Genomic DNA, 16,734 nt, shown 5'->3' with positions numbered 1-16,734 from the left:
TGCTGGAAGTAAGTGCCAAGCACTGGGTAGAAACGGTGGAAGATAGTGGACTTCAAATAGGGGTGGTTGGTGAAAGCATCCGGCTTGCCTGCTAGATTTTCACTTACTGTAACTGCAGGAAAAATGTTCCCGATGTTGGGGGCGTTCAGAACCATGGGTCACAGTTTGAGAATAAAGGGGGGGCCAGTTAGGACTGAGATGAGAACAAACTTTCTTCACGCAGAGAGTTGTGAATCTGTGGAATTCTCTGCCACAGAATGCAGTGCAGGCCAATTCACTGGATGTTTTCAAGAGAGAGTTATATTTAGTTCTTGGGGCTAACGACATCAAGGTATAAGGGGAAAAAACAGGAAAGAGGTACTGATTTTAGATGAATAGCCATGATCATATTGAATGGCAGTGCTGGCTCGAAGGGCCGATGGCCTATTCCTGCACCTATTTTCTATGCTTGAGTATATGGCAATAAAACTCGATCACTTGATTTTGAAGCATTCATGCATGGTGGACATATAATGTAGTCCTAGAGTGATACAGTGTGAAAAACAGGCCCTTGGGCGCCACTTGCCCACACCCACCAACATGTCCCAGCTATGCTACCTGCTTTTGGTCCATACCTCCAAACCTGTCCTATCCATGTATCAGTCTAACTTTTTCTTAAATGTAGGGATGGTCCCTGCCTCAACTACCTCCTCTGGCAGCTTGTTCCATACACCCATCACCCTTTGTGTGGATAAAGTTACCCCTTAAAAAGTTACCTCTCAAAAATACTTCATACAAAAAACATTGAAATCATACTTCTACAGTGCACTAAAACATGATTTTAATACATCAATTTCAAAATGTTCCTACCCTGGGAGGGGGGACACCCTTCTTCCACACCCTCTCCCCACTCGGTTGCTCCACCCCCTCACCGGGTACCCCCAAGGCCAGTGATCAGTGATCGCACAGCCTCCCCCCTTTCAAAAACGCTCCAATCCAATTTAAAGCATATATATTGCATTCAAGTATAAATTAAAAGACACACAACAGTATGCACCATATTGCACAATTTCAAGCTGAAAAATGCAAACATTCCGTACCAATGGGAAGGGGCATTTTAATGGAATCATTGGGCTGCACTTAACTTAGATTATCAATAAAAAATTGTTCCAAATCTTGGCAAGACTGGCTTATTGTTAGTGATTTGCATTGTTTGCATGAAATGGTGCCAATTTCTAATACAATAAAATGGCAGCAAGAGCAACTTGAATTTATAAAGCATTTTTAAAATTGTTATTATAAAGTAATGTTTGCAAACAAAATTCAATGGAGGCAAAATGGAGCAATTGTTTTGCACTAAATTTATTGATGTCCTTCCCCCACAAAATAATTTGCATGAAAATCAGCAAATCTCCATGGAAGAAAGTAACAATTGTTCCATGTCTTTTCCGCTGTTTAGGGGCATCCAGATAAAACATTTCCATCATTTACAGAAGAAAATTTCAATTTAGAGTTATTTTTTACTGTTTAAAGGACATTTATCCAAGAGTATAAGGATGGTCAGTGAAGTTTGTTTTCATTGATAAGAAGAATGACAACACACAGAGGTTCATGCAAGCATCCTAATGTAAGAATTAGTAACAGGAATGGGTGACTCAACCCTAGTGCCTGCCTTGCCTTTTAAACAAATTATGCCTCGGGTTGAAAAACGAATGTTAGATGAATTCAACCAAGAAGCATCCGTGGAAACAGAGACCAGTTAATAGTTCAGGTCAATGATCCTTCCACAAAACCCAGGAATGAGTATAGGATTTTTCACAGCAGATCTCGGGCAGTATGAAGTGTAAGACAAAGACTACATGGAGATTGGTTCAGACAGATCAAATGATAAGGAGTACTAGACAGATCAAATGATAAGGAGTACTAGACTTAGTGGGACCCGTTGGGTCCCAGTCACAAGGGAGGTCTGGTCCCCCAACGCAACCCATTCCCCAACGCAATATTCCACCACTCACCCGTTTCCCCCAAGGCAACCTGTTCCCCTATTGCAATATTCTGCCACTCACCCATAGCCCCTAACTGCGCAGTCACAGCTCTACTGAATAAGGGGGGTGGGGTGTCAAATGGGATAGTCGAGGATGGAGTTAAAGGGAAAGGATTTCTTAAATGTGTGAGCGGAGAGACAGAGGGTAGAAGCAATAGGTAGCAAGGTGAAAAGTAAAAGTGGCAGGCAGACAAATCCAGGGCAAAAATCAAAAAGGGCAACTTTTCAACATAATTGTATAAGGGGTAAGAGTGTTGTAAAAACAAGCCTGAAGGCTTTGTGTCTCAATGCAAGGAGCATTCGTAATAAGGTGGATGAGTTGAATGTGCAGATAGCTATTAATGACTATGATATAGTTGGGATCACAGAGATATGGCTCCAGGGTGACCAAGGCTGGGAGCTGAACATCCAGGGATATTCAATATTCAGGAGGGATAGACAGAAAGGAAAAGGAGGTGGGGTAGCGTTGCTGGTTAAAGAGGAGATTAACGCAATAGAAAGGAAGGACATTAGCTTGGAGGATGTGGAATCGATATGGGTAGAGCTGCGAAACACTAAGGGGCAGAAAACGCTAGTGCGAGTTGTGTACAGGCCACCGTACAGTTAACAGTAGTAGTGGAGTTGGGAATGGCATCAACCAGGAAATTAGAAATGCGTGCAACAAAGGTAAAACAGTTATAATGGGTGACTTCAATCTACATATAGATTGAGTGAATCAAATTGGCAAGGGTGCTGAGGAAGAGGATTTCTTGGAATGTATGCGGGATAGTTTTCTAAACCAACATGTAGAGGAACCAACGAGAGAGCAGGCTATTCTAGACTGGGTATTGAGTAATGAGGAAGGGTTAGTTAGCAGTCTTGTTGTGCGTGGCCCCTTGGGCAAGAGTGACCATAATATGGTTGAGTTCTTCATTAGGATGGAGAGTGACATTGTTAATTCAGAAACTAGGGTCCTGAACTTAAAGAAAGGTAACTTTGAGGGTATGAGACGTGAATTGGCCAAGATAGACTGGCAATTGATTCTTAAAGGGTTGACGGTGGATATGCAATGGAAGGTATTTAAAGACTGCATGGATGAACTACAACAATTGTTCATCCCAGTTTGGCAAAAGAATAAATCAGGGAAGGTAGTGCAACCGTGCATAACAAGGGAAATCAGGGATAGTATCAAAACAAAAGATGAAGCATACAAATTAGCCAGAAAAAGCAGCCTACCAGAGGACTGGGAGAAATTCAGAGTCCAGCAGAGGAGGACAAAGGGCTTAATTAGGAAAGGGAAAATAGATTATGAAAGAAAGAAAAACTGACTGCAAAATTTTTTATAGATATGTGAAGAGGAAAAGATTAGTTAAAACAAATGTAGGTCCCTTGCAGTCAGAAACAGGTGAATTGATCATGGGGAACAAGGACATCGCAGACCAATTGACTAACTACTTTGGTTCTGTCTTCACTAAGGAAAACGTAAATAATCTGCCGGAAATAGCAGGTGACCGGGGGTCAAATGAGATGGAGGAACTGAGTGAAATCCAGGTTAGCCGGGAAGCGGTGTTAGGTAAATTGAATGGATCACAGGCCGATAAATCCCCAGGGCCAGATAGGCTGCATCCCAGAGTACTTAAGGAAGTAGCCCCCAGAAATAGTGGATGCATTAGTGATAATGTTTCAAAACTCTTTAGATTCTGGAGTAGTTCCTGAGGATTGGAGGGTAGCTAATGTAACCCCACTTTTTAAAAAGGGAGGGAGAGTGAAAACGGGGAATTACAGACCAGTTAGTCTAACGTCGGTAGTGGGGAAACTGCTAAAATTAGTTATTAAAGATAGGATAGCAGCACATTTGGAAAGTGGTGAATCATCATTGGACAAAGTCAGCATGGATTTATGAAAGGTAAATCGTGTCTGACGAATCTTATAGAATTTTTTTAAGCATGTAACTAGTAGAATGGATAAGGGAGAACCAGTGGATGTGTTATATCTAGACTTTCAGAAGGATTTCGACAAGGTACCACATAAGAGATTAGTATACAAACTTAAAGCACTCGGTATTGGGGGTTCAGTATTGATGTGGATAGAGTACTGGCTGACAGACAGGAAGCAAAAAGTAGGAGTAAACGGGTCCTTTTCACAATGGCAGGCCGTGACAAGTGGGGTACTGCAAGGCTCAGTGCTGGGACCCCAGCTATTTACAACATATATTAATGATTTGGACGAGGGAATTGAATGCAACATCTCCAAGTTTGCAGATGACACGAAGCTGGGGGGCAGTGTTAGCTGTGAGGAGGATGCTAGGAGGCTGCAAGGTGACTTGGATAGGCTGGGTGAGTGGGCAAATGCATGGCAGATGCAGTATAATGTGGATAAATGTGAGGTTATCCACTTTGGTGGCAAAAACAGGAATAGACTATTATCTGAATGGTGGCTGATTAGGAAAATGGGAGATGCAACGAGACCTGGGTGTCATGGTACACCAATCATTGAAATTAGGCAAGTACACAAACATGCTGGAGAAACTCAGCGGGTGCAGCAGCATCTATGGAGCGAAGGAAATAGGCGACGTTTTGGGCCGAAACCCTTCTTCAGACTGAAACTAGGCACGCAGGTGCAGCAGGCAGTGAAGAAAGCGATGGGTATGTTAGCATTCATAGCAAAAGGATTTGAGTATAGGAGCAGGGAGGCTCTACTGCAGTTGTACAGGGTCTTGGTGAGACCACACCTGGAGTATTGCGTACAGTTTTGGTCTCCCAATTTGAGGAAAGACATTCTTGGCATAGAGGGAGTGCAGAGAAGGTTCACCAGGCTGATTCCTGGGATGTCAGGACTTTCATATGAAGAAAGACTGGATAGACTCGGTTTGTACTCGCTAGAATTTAGAAGATTGAGGGGGGATCTTATAGAAACTTACAAAATTCTTAAGGGGTGGACAGGCTAGATGCAGGAAGATTGTTCCCGATGTTGGGGAAGTCCAGGACAAGGGGTCACAGCTTAAGGATAAAGGGGAAATCTTTTAGGACCGAGATGAGGAAAACTTTTTTCACACAGAGAGTGGTGAATCTCTGGAATTCTCTGCCACAGAAGGTAGTCGAGGCCAGTTCATTGGCTATATTTAAGAGGGAGTTAGATGTGGCCCTTGTGGCTAAAGGGATCAGGGGGTATGGAGAGAAGGCAGGTACAGGATACTTAGTTGGATGATCAGCCATGATCATATTGAATGGCGGTGCAGGCTCGAAGGGCCGAATGGCCTACTCCTGCACCTATTTTCTTTGTTCTATGTTTCTATTTCCCCTCATCCCCCTTCATGTGTGGGAGGGAAGTGGGGTGTGTGGCGGGTGTGGTGGGAGGGGGAGGGGGTTGTGTGTGGGTGAGGAGGTGTAGGAGGGGGGTGGTTTGGGGGGGATGTGGGGGGAGGGGGCTGTATGGCAGGGGGGCTGAGTAAAGAAGTGGTTGGTTGGAGACCTTCTGTCCCTTAATTCTCAAATCATGTCATGTTTGAATCTTCCCTACTCTCAATGGAAAAAGCTTATCCACGTCAACTCTGTCTATCCCTCTCATCATTTTAAAGACCTCTATCAAGTCCCCCCTTAACCTTCTGCGCTCCAAAGAATAAAGCCCTAACTTGTTCAACCTTTCTCTGTAACTTAGTTGCTGAAACCCAGGCAACATTCTAGTAAATCTTCACTGTACTCTCTCTATTTTGTTGACATCCTTCCTATAATTAGGCGACCAAAATTGTACACCATACTCCAGAATTGGCCTCACCAATGCCTTGTACAATTTTAACATTACATCCTAACTTCTATACTCAATGCTCTGATTTATAAAGGCCAGCACACCAAAAGATTTCTTTACCACCCTATCTACATGAGATTCCACTTTCAGGGAACTGTGCACAGTTTTATTTTATTTATAATCTTATTTATATAGCAACATTTTGGTCAACTTGCATTGACCCCAAAGTGCTTCACATAATTACATTACATTTACACACAGGCAAAGGTGGGTGAAGTGTCTTGCCCCAAGGACACACGACAGTATGCACTCCAAGCGGGATTCGAACCTGCTACCTTCCGGTCGCCATCCGAACACTTAGTCCATTGCGCCATCTGTCATCCCACAGTTATTCCCAGATCCGTCTGTTCACCTGCATTCTTCAATTCCCTACCATTTACCATGTACGTCCTATTTTGATTTGTCCTGCCAAGATGTAGCACCACACACTTATCAGCATTAAACTCCATCTGCCATCTTTCACCCACTCTTCCAAATGGCCTAAATCTCTCTGTAGACTTTGAAAATCTACTTCATTATCCACCACACCACCTATCTTATTATCATCTGCATACTTACTAATCCAATTTACCACACCATCATCCAGATCATTGATGTACATGACAAACAACAGCGGGCCCAACACAGATCCCTGTGGCACCCCACTCGTCACTGGCCTCCAATCTGACAAACAACCATCCACCATTACTCTCTGGCATCTCCCATTCAGCCACTGTTGAATCCATCTTGCTACTCCACCATTAATACCCAACCATTGAACCTTCTTAACCAACCTTCCGTGAGGAACCTTGTCAAAGGCCTTACTGAAGTCCATATATACAACATCCACTGCTTTACCCTCATCAATTTCCCTTGTAACCTCTTCAGAAAATTCAAGAAGATTAGTCAAACATGACCTTCCAGGCACAAATCCATGTTGACTGTTCCTAATCAGACTCTGTTTATCCAGATGCTTATAGATATTATCTCTATATATAAGCATCTGGATAAACAGATAGCTGTCCACTCTGACTCTTTAATAGACCAATTTTATCCCTCGTTATCCTTTTGCTATTAATATAGCTGTAGAAACCCTTTGGATTTACTTTCACCTTACTTGCCAAAGCAACCGCATATCTTCTTTTAGCTTTTCTAATTTCATTCTTAAGATTCTTTTTACATTCTTTATACTCCTCAAGCACCTCATTTACGCCATGCTGCCTATAATTATTGTAATCTCTCTCTTTTTCCGAACCAAGTGTCCAATTTCCCTTGAAAACCATGGCTCTTTCCAATTATTACTATTTCTTTTCAACCGAACAGGGACATAAAGATTCTGTACTGTTAAAATTTCACCTTTAAATGTCCTCCATTTTTCTTCTACATCCTTCCCATAAAACAAAATGTCCCAATTAACTCCTTTTAAATAAATCCTTTCGCATCTCCACAAAGTTAGCCTTTCTCCAATCAAAAATCTCATCCGACCCCCTCCATAATTATATTGAAACTAATGGTATTGTGATCACAGGACCTGAAGTGCTCCCCAACACAAACCTCTGCCACCTGACCCGTCTCATTTCCTAACAGGAGGTCCAGCACTGCCCCATCTCTAGTAGGCACCTCTATGTATTGCTGCAAAAAACTATCCTGCACACATTTTACAAACTCCAAACCATCCAGCCCTTTTACAGAATGTGTTTCCCAGTCTATGTGTGGAAAATTGAAATCTCCCACAATCACTACCTTGTGCTTACTACTGATATCTGCTATCTCCTTACATATTTGCTCTTCCAATTCTCACACCCCATTAGGCGGTCTATAATACACCCCTATAAGTGTTGCTACACCTTTCCCGTTTCTCAGTTCCACCCAAATAGCATCCCACGATGAGCCCTCAGATTCAGATTCAGATTCAGATTCAATTTTAATTGTCATTGTCAGTGTACAGTACAGAGACAACGAAATGCATTTAGCATCTCCCTTGAAGAGCGACATAGCAAACGATTTGAATAAAAAAAATAATAAGTGTCCGGGGGGGGGGGGGGGGGGGGGGGGGGGGGGTGAGCTGTTCCTCGACCTGCTGGTTCGGCAACGGAGAGACCTGGAGCGCCTCCCGGATGGTAGGAGGGTAAACCGTCCATGGTTGGGGTGAGAGCAGTCCTTGGCGATGCTGAGCGCCCTCCGCAGACAGCGCTTGCTTTGGACAGACTCAATGGAGGGGAGCATGGAACCGGTGATACGTTGGGCAATTTTCACCACCCTCTGCAATGCCTTCCGGTCGGAGACAGAGCAGTTGCCATACCATACTGTGATGCAGTTGGTAAGGATGCTCTCGATGGTGCAGCGGTAGAAGTTCACCAGGATCTGAGGAGACAGATGGACCTTCTTCAGTCTCCTCAGGAAGAAGAGACGCTGATGAGCCTTCTTGATCAGAGTAGAGGTATTGTGGGTCCAAGAGAGGTCATCGGAGATGTTGACTCCCAGGAACCTGAAGCTAGAAACACGTTCCACCTCCGTCCCGTTAATGTGGATGGGGGTGTGCGTGCCGCCTCTGGACTTCCTGAAGTCTACAATGAGCTCCTTGGTCTTCTTGGAGTTAAGGGCCAGGTTGTTGTCAGCGCACCATGCTGCTAAGTGCTGGACCTCCTCCCTGTAGGCCAGCTCATCGTTGTTGCTGATGAGGCCAATCACCGTTGTATCATCTGCATACTTGATGATGGTGTTAGTACCATGTACAGGTGTGCAGTCATAGGTGAAGAGGGAGTAGAGGAGGGGGCTCAGCACACAGCCCTGAGGAATGCTGTTCAGGGTGAGGGTTGAAGAGGTGTGCTTGTCTAACCTCACAGACTGGGGTCTGTTGGTTAGAAAGTCCAGTATCCAGTTGCAGAGGGAGGGGTCGATGCCCAGGTTACCGAGTTTGGTGATCAGTTTTGATGGAATAATGGTGTTGAATGCTGAGCTGTAATCGATGAACAGCATTCTTACATAAGTGTCTCTGTTGTCGAGGTGGGAGAGGGCGGAGTGAAGTGCCGTTGAGATGGCATCCTCCGTACTCCTGTTCTTGCGGTAGGCAAACTGATAGGGATCCAGTGTGGGGGGTAGGCAGCTTTTGAGGTGTGCCAGGACCAGCCTCTCGAAGCACTTGGTGATGATGGGGGTAAGTGCAACTGGGCGGAAGTCGTTGAGGCTTGCCGCAGTGGAGTGTTTTGGCACTGGCACGATGGAGGTGGCTTTAAGGCAAGTGGGGACAACTGCTTGGGCAAGTGACAGGTTGAAGATGTCAGTCCAGACGTCTGTCAGCTGCGCAGCACAGGCTCTGAGCACGCGCCCGGGGATGCCGTCATCCCTAATCCCTAAGCGGGGATGCCGTCATGCTCTAATCTGCCCTGCCAAAGCACTGCTGTAATATCTTCCCTGACAAGCAATGCAACACCTCCACTTCTTGCCCCTCCAATTCTATCACACCTAAAGCAACGAAATCCTGGAATATTTAATTTCTAATCACAGCCATCCTGCAACCATGTTTCACTAATTGCCACAACATCATACTTCCAGGTGTCAATCCAGACTCTAAACTCATCCACCTTTCTTACAATGCTCCTAGCGTTAAGATATACACATTTAAGAAACCCACCACCTCTTATTCTCTTTTTATTATCTTTTTCTTCATTCCCCCCTACATGTTGCACTTGAATTTATTCAGTAATTTTCTGAAATACAGAATCAAACACTTGTCACTTTAAGGCTGTAGAATTGTCCAAATATTCACATGGAGATTAAATTAGAAGGATGCGAGAATACATATAGTATTATTTATCAAGTAATCTTGTTATTTAATAATCTTTGGAGTAGTCATATCACTTTTTGAGATGGTTAGAGATATCTTAAAACAGCAAATCATTCTCTTGTAATTTTTATATGAATGAAAAATTAGATAACTTATTATTTTGATTGTTTCTAGGAAGAGAATAATGAAGAGTCTTGAACTTTGAAAAATAGTGTAACGTTTATAAGGCTTGGTGCAAAACAGATGTATATTTTCTGGTTTTCATTCAGTTATATTTTATCAAATTCTAATTAAATTAAATATATTAACTTTTGGTAGCAAAGTTTGTACTGTTGTATAATTTATATGATTTTTGCTGAGCTCGTGAGGTTCATTGACTGGGACGGATGGGAGAAGTGAACTTTATTTAACCAGGAAGGATATTTGAGAGATGAGAATCACAACAGTGAGCTGTGTAGGGGTGAAATGGGAAAAAAGATTTATGTTTTGCTTGTCACTCCAGGAGACTAGATAATATAATAGAAAGAAGGCATGGACATAAGTAAGCTGTGACTGGATATGTAAAATCATAGATCGAATGGCTCCCTGTCCTTGCACAAATTCACATCAATAGCTCATTGCGCGCAGAGGAAAATCAAATAGGACGATTGGTCTCCCTGTTAGTGTTAGGATAAAGTGTGAAAATGAGATATCAAAGGGGATCAAGTTCAAAGCAAAGGTAGAATAGATTATTGTTAGCTCGGGTAAGGTGACAACGAGGCATATAAAACTAAAATTTAATCAGGTCAGTCAGACTGATCAGAGAACTAGGATGAGGGAGGGATGGAGAGAGAGGGAAAGCAAGGGTTATATGAAGTTAGAGAATTCAATATGCATTTTGCTGGGTTGTAAACTGCTGGGATTTCTCTAACTTCAAGTAATCCTTGCATTCCTTCTCTCTCCATTCCTCTCGCACCCTAGCTCTCCGTCAAGCTTGATTGTCCTCCTGATTACATTGTAGTTTTAAATCCATCGTTGTCACCTCCTCTAGCTAACAATGATCTATTCTATATTTTATTTCAGCTTCGTTCCCTTTGATATCTAGTTTTCACACCTTACCCTTCCATATCTCTGTGTCTCCCTCACCTGACCCAGTCTGAAGAAGTGTCTCAACTTGAAATGTCACCCATTTCTTCTATCTAGAGATGCTTCCTGTCCCGCTGAGTTATTCTAGCATTTTGTGTCTATCTTTGGTGTAAACCAGCATCTGCAGTTCCTTCCAACACAGATCTCCCTGTACCATTTAATGTGCATTTGCTAGCGAGTGACCTCGTATGACTAGAATGACACTGAAACACCCTTTGTGATGCAAGCACACACAATGAGAGTGCATTATTTGACAGGAGAAGAACAAATTAAATGTTTCCATTTACAGAATAGGAGTTACTATTTTCATTGATCCAGTGGGTCAGATTCTGAATCATATAAATGAACTTTTAGCATTGTGCAACTATATTTTGCCCTTCAGATTGGTACAACCTTAATGTTACAGGTATTTATTGTTTATATATTTTATACATCATAGAATGATACATGTCAAGAGAAGGCAATGTGGCGATTAACTGCCTCATTCTGAAGAAGGTCTGGACCCGAAACGTCACCCATTCCTTTTCTCCAGAGATGCTGCCTGTCCCGCTGAGTTACTACAGCTTTTTGTGTCTATCTTTGGTTTAAACCAGCATCTGCAGTTCCTTCTTACTCATTGAAATAGATATCCAGTTAGTCCCACTACCTGTTAATTTACAAAAGACTAGCAGGTTTCTCTTCACATTATTGTTTTGAATTGGGATAAGTCTGGACCATGTGGGAAGGTACTAAATTGGAGTAAGACAAGTTGCAACGCTATTTGTTGGGAGCTTGGGAGGGTACACTAGGAGCAGTTGTTATTGAGTAAAGGGCCTGTCCCACTTGCATGCGATTGCATGCGTTTGGCGCAACCAAACGGAAGCGGAGTTCACGCGGAGTTCGCGCTAAGTACGGGCTAAGTTCGCGCGTGACGTCATTTGCATCATACTTACCAATCAGCTGGGCAGGAGGCGGGCCGACTGAATTTGGGCGTCGCACGGCGTCGGGCGGTGACGTCATCACGCAACGCCACGCCGGGCGGTGATGTCATCGCGCAATGCCACGCGCTAGGCGTATGCCATCAAGAAGCTGCATACGCCGTCAAGATGCTGCGAAAGGGCCGCAATGCGCCCGCGTGCCGACAGGCCATTGGCGCGCGAAGATTTCGGACACTGTCAGGTTTTCAGAGGATGTCGGGAGCAGCCCCGCACAACTCCGCGTTTCTAAGTGGGACCGGCTCCGCGCGGCCATACGGTGCCCGTACGCCTCAAACGACCAGTTTTTGTCGCGCCAAACGCATGCAATCACATGCAAGTGGGACAGGCCCTTTAGACTGTGTCTAACATGTGGGATTCGTTTAAATGCCAATTGATCAAAGTTCAGGAACAGCATGTGCCAATAAGGAAGAGAGAAAATCATGGCAAAATAAGAGAATCTTAGATGACCAAAGAGGTTGTAAATATGGTCAAAAAGAAAAAGGAATGATATGAAAAGTTTAAGAAGATGAAATCCAACAGGACCGTTATGAAATATAAAGACCTGAGAAAGAATGCAAGGAGGCAATTTGAAGGGCCAAACGGGGCCATGAAATGGCTTAGGTGAGTCGTGTTCAAGAAAATCCCAAGGGTTTTTATATGAAAAATGAGCATTACCAGGACAAAGGTATTACTCAAGCATAAAAGAGGGAATTTGTGTTTGGAATCAGAGGATGTAGTCAAAGTACTAAACAAGTACTTTTCATTTGTTTTCACCAAGGAGAGATTCATGGAGTACAGTGCGATCAGTGTGGAGAATACTAAAATTCAAGGGCAGTTTGAGATTGAGCACGAGGTGACAGACATTGAAGAGCATTGATGTGGATAATTCCCAGGATCTAATGGGATATATTCCAGGTTATTGTGAGAGGAAAGAGAGGAGATTGTTGGAGTCTTGTATGTTCTCCCATTTGGAAGATAATGGGTTAATTAGAGACAGTCATCAAGGCAGGTGGTGTCTTACTAACTTGATCAAGTGTTTTGATCAAGGAGAGCGAGAATTGGAAGGAGATTGCAAATATGTAAGGAGATTGCAGATATTAGTAGTAAGCACAAGGTAGTGATTGTGGGAGATTTCAATTTTCCACACATAGACTGGGAAACACATTCTGTAAATGGGCTGGATGGGTTGGAGTTTGTAAAATGTGTACACGATAGTTTTTTGCAGCAATACATAGAAGTACCTACTAGAGAAGTGGCGGTGCTGGACCTCCTGTTAGGAAATGAGACGGGTCAGGTGGCAGAGGTATGCGTTGGGGAACAGTTCGGGACCAGTGATCACAATACCATTAGTTTCAATATAATTATGGAGATGGTCAGAACTGGACCAAGGATTGAGATTTTTGATTGGAGAAAGGCTAACTTTGAGGAGATGCGAAAGGATTTAAAAGAAGTAAATTGGGACAGTTTGTTTTATGGGAAAGATGTGGAAGAGAAATGGAAGACATTTAAAGGTGACATTTTAAGAGTACAGAATCTTTATGACCCTGTTCGGTTGAAAGGAAATAGTAAAAATAGTAAAAATTGGAAAGAGCCATGGTTTTCAAGGGAAATTGGACACTTGGTTTGGAAAAAGAGAGAGATCTACAATAATTATAGGCAGCATGGAGTAAATGAGGTGCTTGAGGAGTATAAAGAATGTAAAAAGAATCTTAAGAGAGAAATTGGAAAAGCTAAAAGAAGATATGAGGTTGCTTTGGCAAGTAAGGTGAAAGTCAATCCAAAGGGTTTCTACAGCTATATTAATAGCAAAAGGATAACAAGGGATAAAATTGGTCCATTAGAGAGTCAGAGTGGACAGTTATCTGCCAAGCCAAAAGAGATGGGGGAGATATTGAACAATTTATTTTCTTAGGTATTCACCAAGGAGAAGGATATTGAATTATGTGAGGTAAGGGAAACGAGTAGAGTAGCTATGGAAACTATGAGATTCAAAGAAGAGGAAGTACTAACACTTTTGAGAAATATAAAAGTGGATAAGTCTCCAGGTCCTGACAGGATGCTTATATATATCATCTCTAAGTATCCTTTCCATTAATCTGACAGGATATTCCCTAGGACATTGAGGGAAGTTAGTGTAGAAATAGCAGGGGCTATGACAGAAATATTTCAAATGTCATTAGAAACGGGAATAGTGCCGGAGGATTGGCGTACTGCGCATGTTGTTCCATTGTTTAAAAATGGGTCTAAGAGTAAACCTAGCAATTATCGAGCTGTTAGTTTGACGTCAGTGGTGGGCAAATTAATGGAAAGGATACTTAGAGATGATATATATAAGCGTCTGGATAAACAGGGTCTGATTATGAACAGTCAACATGGATTTGTGCCTGGAAGGTCAGGTTTGACTAATCTTCTTGAATTTTTTGAAGAGGTTACTCGGGAAATTGATGAGGGTAAAGCAGTGGATGCTGTATATATGGACTTCAGTAAGGCCTTTGACAAGGTTCCTCATGGAAGGTTGGTTAAGAAGGTTCAATTGTTGGGTATTAATGGTGGAGTAGCAAGATGGATTCAACAGTGGCTGAATGGGAGATGCCAGAGAGTAATGGTGGATGGTTGTTTGTCAGGTTGGAGGCCAGTGACGAGTGGGGTGCCACAGGGATCTGTGTTGGGTCCACTGTTGTTTGTCATGTACATCAATGATCTGGATGATGGTGTGGTAAATTGGATTAGTAAGTATGCAGATGATACTAAGATAGGTGGGGTTGTGGATAATGAAATAGATTTTCAAAGTCTACAGAGAGATTTATGCCAGTTGGAAGAGTGGGCTGAAAGATGGCAGATGGAGTTTAATGCTGATAAGTGTGAGGTGCTACATCTTGGCAGGCCAAATCAAAATAGGACGTACATGGTAAATGGTAGGGAATTAAAGAATGCAGGTGAACAGAGGGATCTGGGAATAACTGTGCGTTTTGGTGTGCTGGCCTTTATACATCAGAGCATTGAGTATAAAAGTTGGGATGTAATGTTAAAATTGTACAAGGCATTGGTGAGGCCAATTCTGGAGTATGTGGTACAATTTTGGTCGCCTAATTATAGGAAGGATGTCAACAAAATAGAGAGAGTACAGTGAAGATTTACTAGAATGTTGCCTGGGTTTCAGCAACTAAGTTACAGAGAAAGGTTGAACAATTTAGGGCTTTATTCTTTGGAGCGCAGAAGGTTAAGGGGGGACTTGATAGAGGTCTTTAAAATGATGAGAGGGATAGACAGAGTTGACGTGGATAAGCTTTTCCCACTGAGAGTAGTGAAGATTCAACAAGGGGACATGACATGAGAATTAAGGGACTGAAGTTTAGTGGTAACATGAGGGGGAACTTCTTTACTCAGAGAGTGGTGGCTGTGTGGAATGAGCTTCCAGTGAAGGTGGTGGAGGCAGGTTCGTTTTTATCATTTAAAAATAAATTGGATAGTTATATGGACGGGAAAGGAATTGAGGGTTATGGTCTGAGCGCAGGTATATGGGACTAGGGGAGAATACGTGTTCGGCACGGACTAGAAGGGTCGAGATGGCCTGTTTCCGTGCTGTAATTGTTATATGGTTATATGGTTTTGAGAAGTTGACAAGGGTGATCGATGAGTGTAGGGTGGTGAATATTCTTTATGTCGTTTTATATATAATTAAAATATATAGTAATGTTAAGACCTTTTTCTTGATTAGTAAGGGTTTCAAAGGTTATGGAAAAAAGGCAGGAAATAGGTAATAGTGGTAAAGATAGATCAGCCATGATTGAAAGGCAGAGTAAACTTGATGGCCTAATGACCTGAATTTGTTCCTGTGTCTTATGAACTTATGAACTTTAACAGCAGTGCCATACAGAGGGATTTTGGGGTCCAAGTCCACAATTCCCTGACAGTGGTGACACACATAGATAGATTGGTAAAGAAGACATATGGTATGATTGCCTTCATTGGTTGGGACATTAAGAGTCAGGAAGTCATGTTGCTGGAGTAACTCAGTGGATCGGCAGCATCTCTGGAGAATGTGGATAGGCGATGATTCCAGTCAGGCAACTCCAGCACATTGTGTCCTTTTGTGTAAACCAGTTACTGCAGACCCTTGTTGCTGCAGCTTTATAGGGGTTTGCTTAGGCCGAGTTGGAGTATTGTGTGCAGTTCTGGTTGCCTCTTTACCAGAAGGATGTGGAGGCTTTGGAAAGTGCAGAAAATATTTAGTTTGGACAGACGATTGTTTTCCCTGGAAAGCTGGAGGTTGTGGGGAGACCTGATAAAAATATATAAAACTAGACTAAGTGGGACCCGTTGGGTCCTTTGTTCACACGGGAGGGCTGGTATCCCAACACAACATTCCACCTCTCCACCAATTCCAATATTGGTGGCCTGTGGTGGGCTTTCTGGAACGCTAGTATGGGTGTTGTGGGCCGAAGGGACTGGTTTCCAAAGGGCTTGTATGGACATTGTGGGCCGAATGGATTTTTGGGCTGGCAGCTCAGTCACTCCGGGCCGGTGGGAGGGCAGCTCAGTCACTCAGGGTTGGTGGGCTGGCAGATCAGTCACTCAGGGCTAGTGGGCTGGCAGCTCAGTCACTTAGGGCTGGTGGGCTGGCAACTCAGTCACTTAGGGCTGGTGGGCTGGCAGCTCAGTTACTCACGGCTATTCATTGAAATTCCATTTCAAGCAGAGTGCAGGCCACCAAATTCAATTTCACAGCATTTCAAGTAGAGTGCAGGCCACCAAATTCATAGCATTTCAAGCAGAGTGCAGGCCACCAAATTCAATTTCATTGCATTTCAAGCAGAGTGCAGGCTTCCAAATTCAATTTCATAGCATTTCAAGCAGAGTGCAGGCCACCAAACTCAATTTCATAGCATTTCAAGCAGAGTGCAGGCCACCAAATTGCCAAACAATTCATTGCATTGTCATTAACGGCTAACACATCATTTATTGTAAGTACATGGCAGACTCGCAGTTCAGTTGATTCACAGCTTAGAATCACAGTGGACTCTCCCTCGCGATCTTCCAGAGTGACTGACTCACGTCCAGGCATCCGAGGTTTTATAGTC

At 43.2% G+C, this 16,734-nt stretch overlaps 1 protein-coding gene across 11 annotated transcripts in view; it reads left to right on the top strand.

The window, feature by feature from the left end:
• The window catches only part of stk33 (serine/threonine kinase 33), a 149,963-nt gene that overhangs the window by 17,928 nt on the left and 115,301 nt on the right, over window positions 1-16,734 (top strand). Inside the window, exon 1 of one of the 11 annotated variants that reach the window (XM_055649909.1) lies at window positions 11,053-11,103. The exons of the other annotated variants lie outside the window; for them this stretch is intronic. The gene's annotated coding sequence lies outside the window, so the exon portion shown is untranslated. Of the gene's footprint in view, window positions 1-11,052; window positions 11,104-16,734 lie in introns of those variants that run through there. 11 annotated transcript variants of the gene reach the window in all.

This window comes from Leucoraja erinacea, chromosome 18 (assembly GCF_028641065.1).
Source record: "Leucoraja erinacea ecotype New England chromosome 18, Leri_hhj_1, whole genome shotgun sequence".
In the NCBI taxonomy this organism is placed as follows: Eukaryota; Metazoa; Chordata; class Chondrichthyes; order Rajiformes; family Rajidae; genus Leucoraja; species Leucoraja erinaceus.
This window is presented reverse-complemented; position numbering and strand designations above follow the sequence as displayed.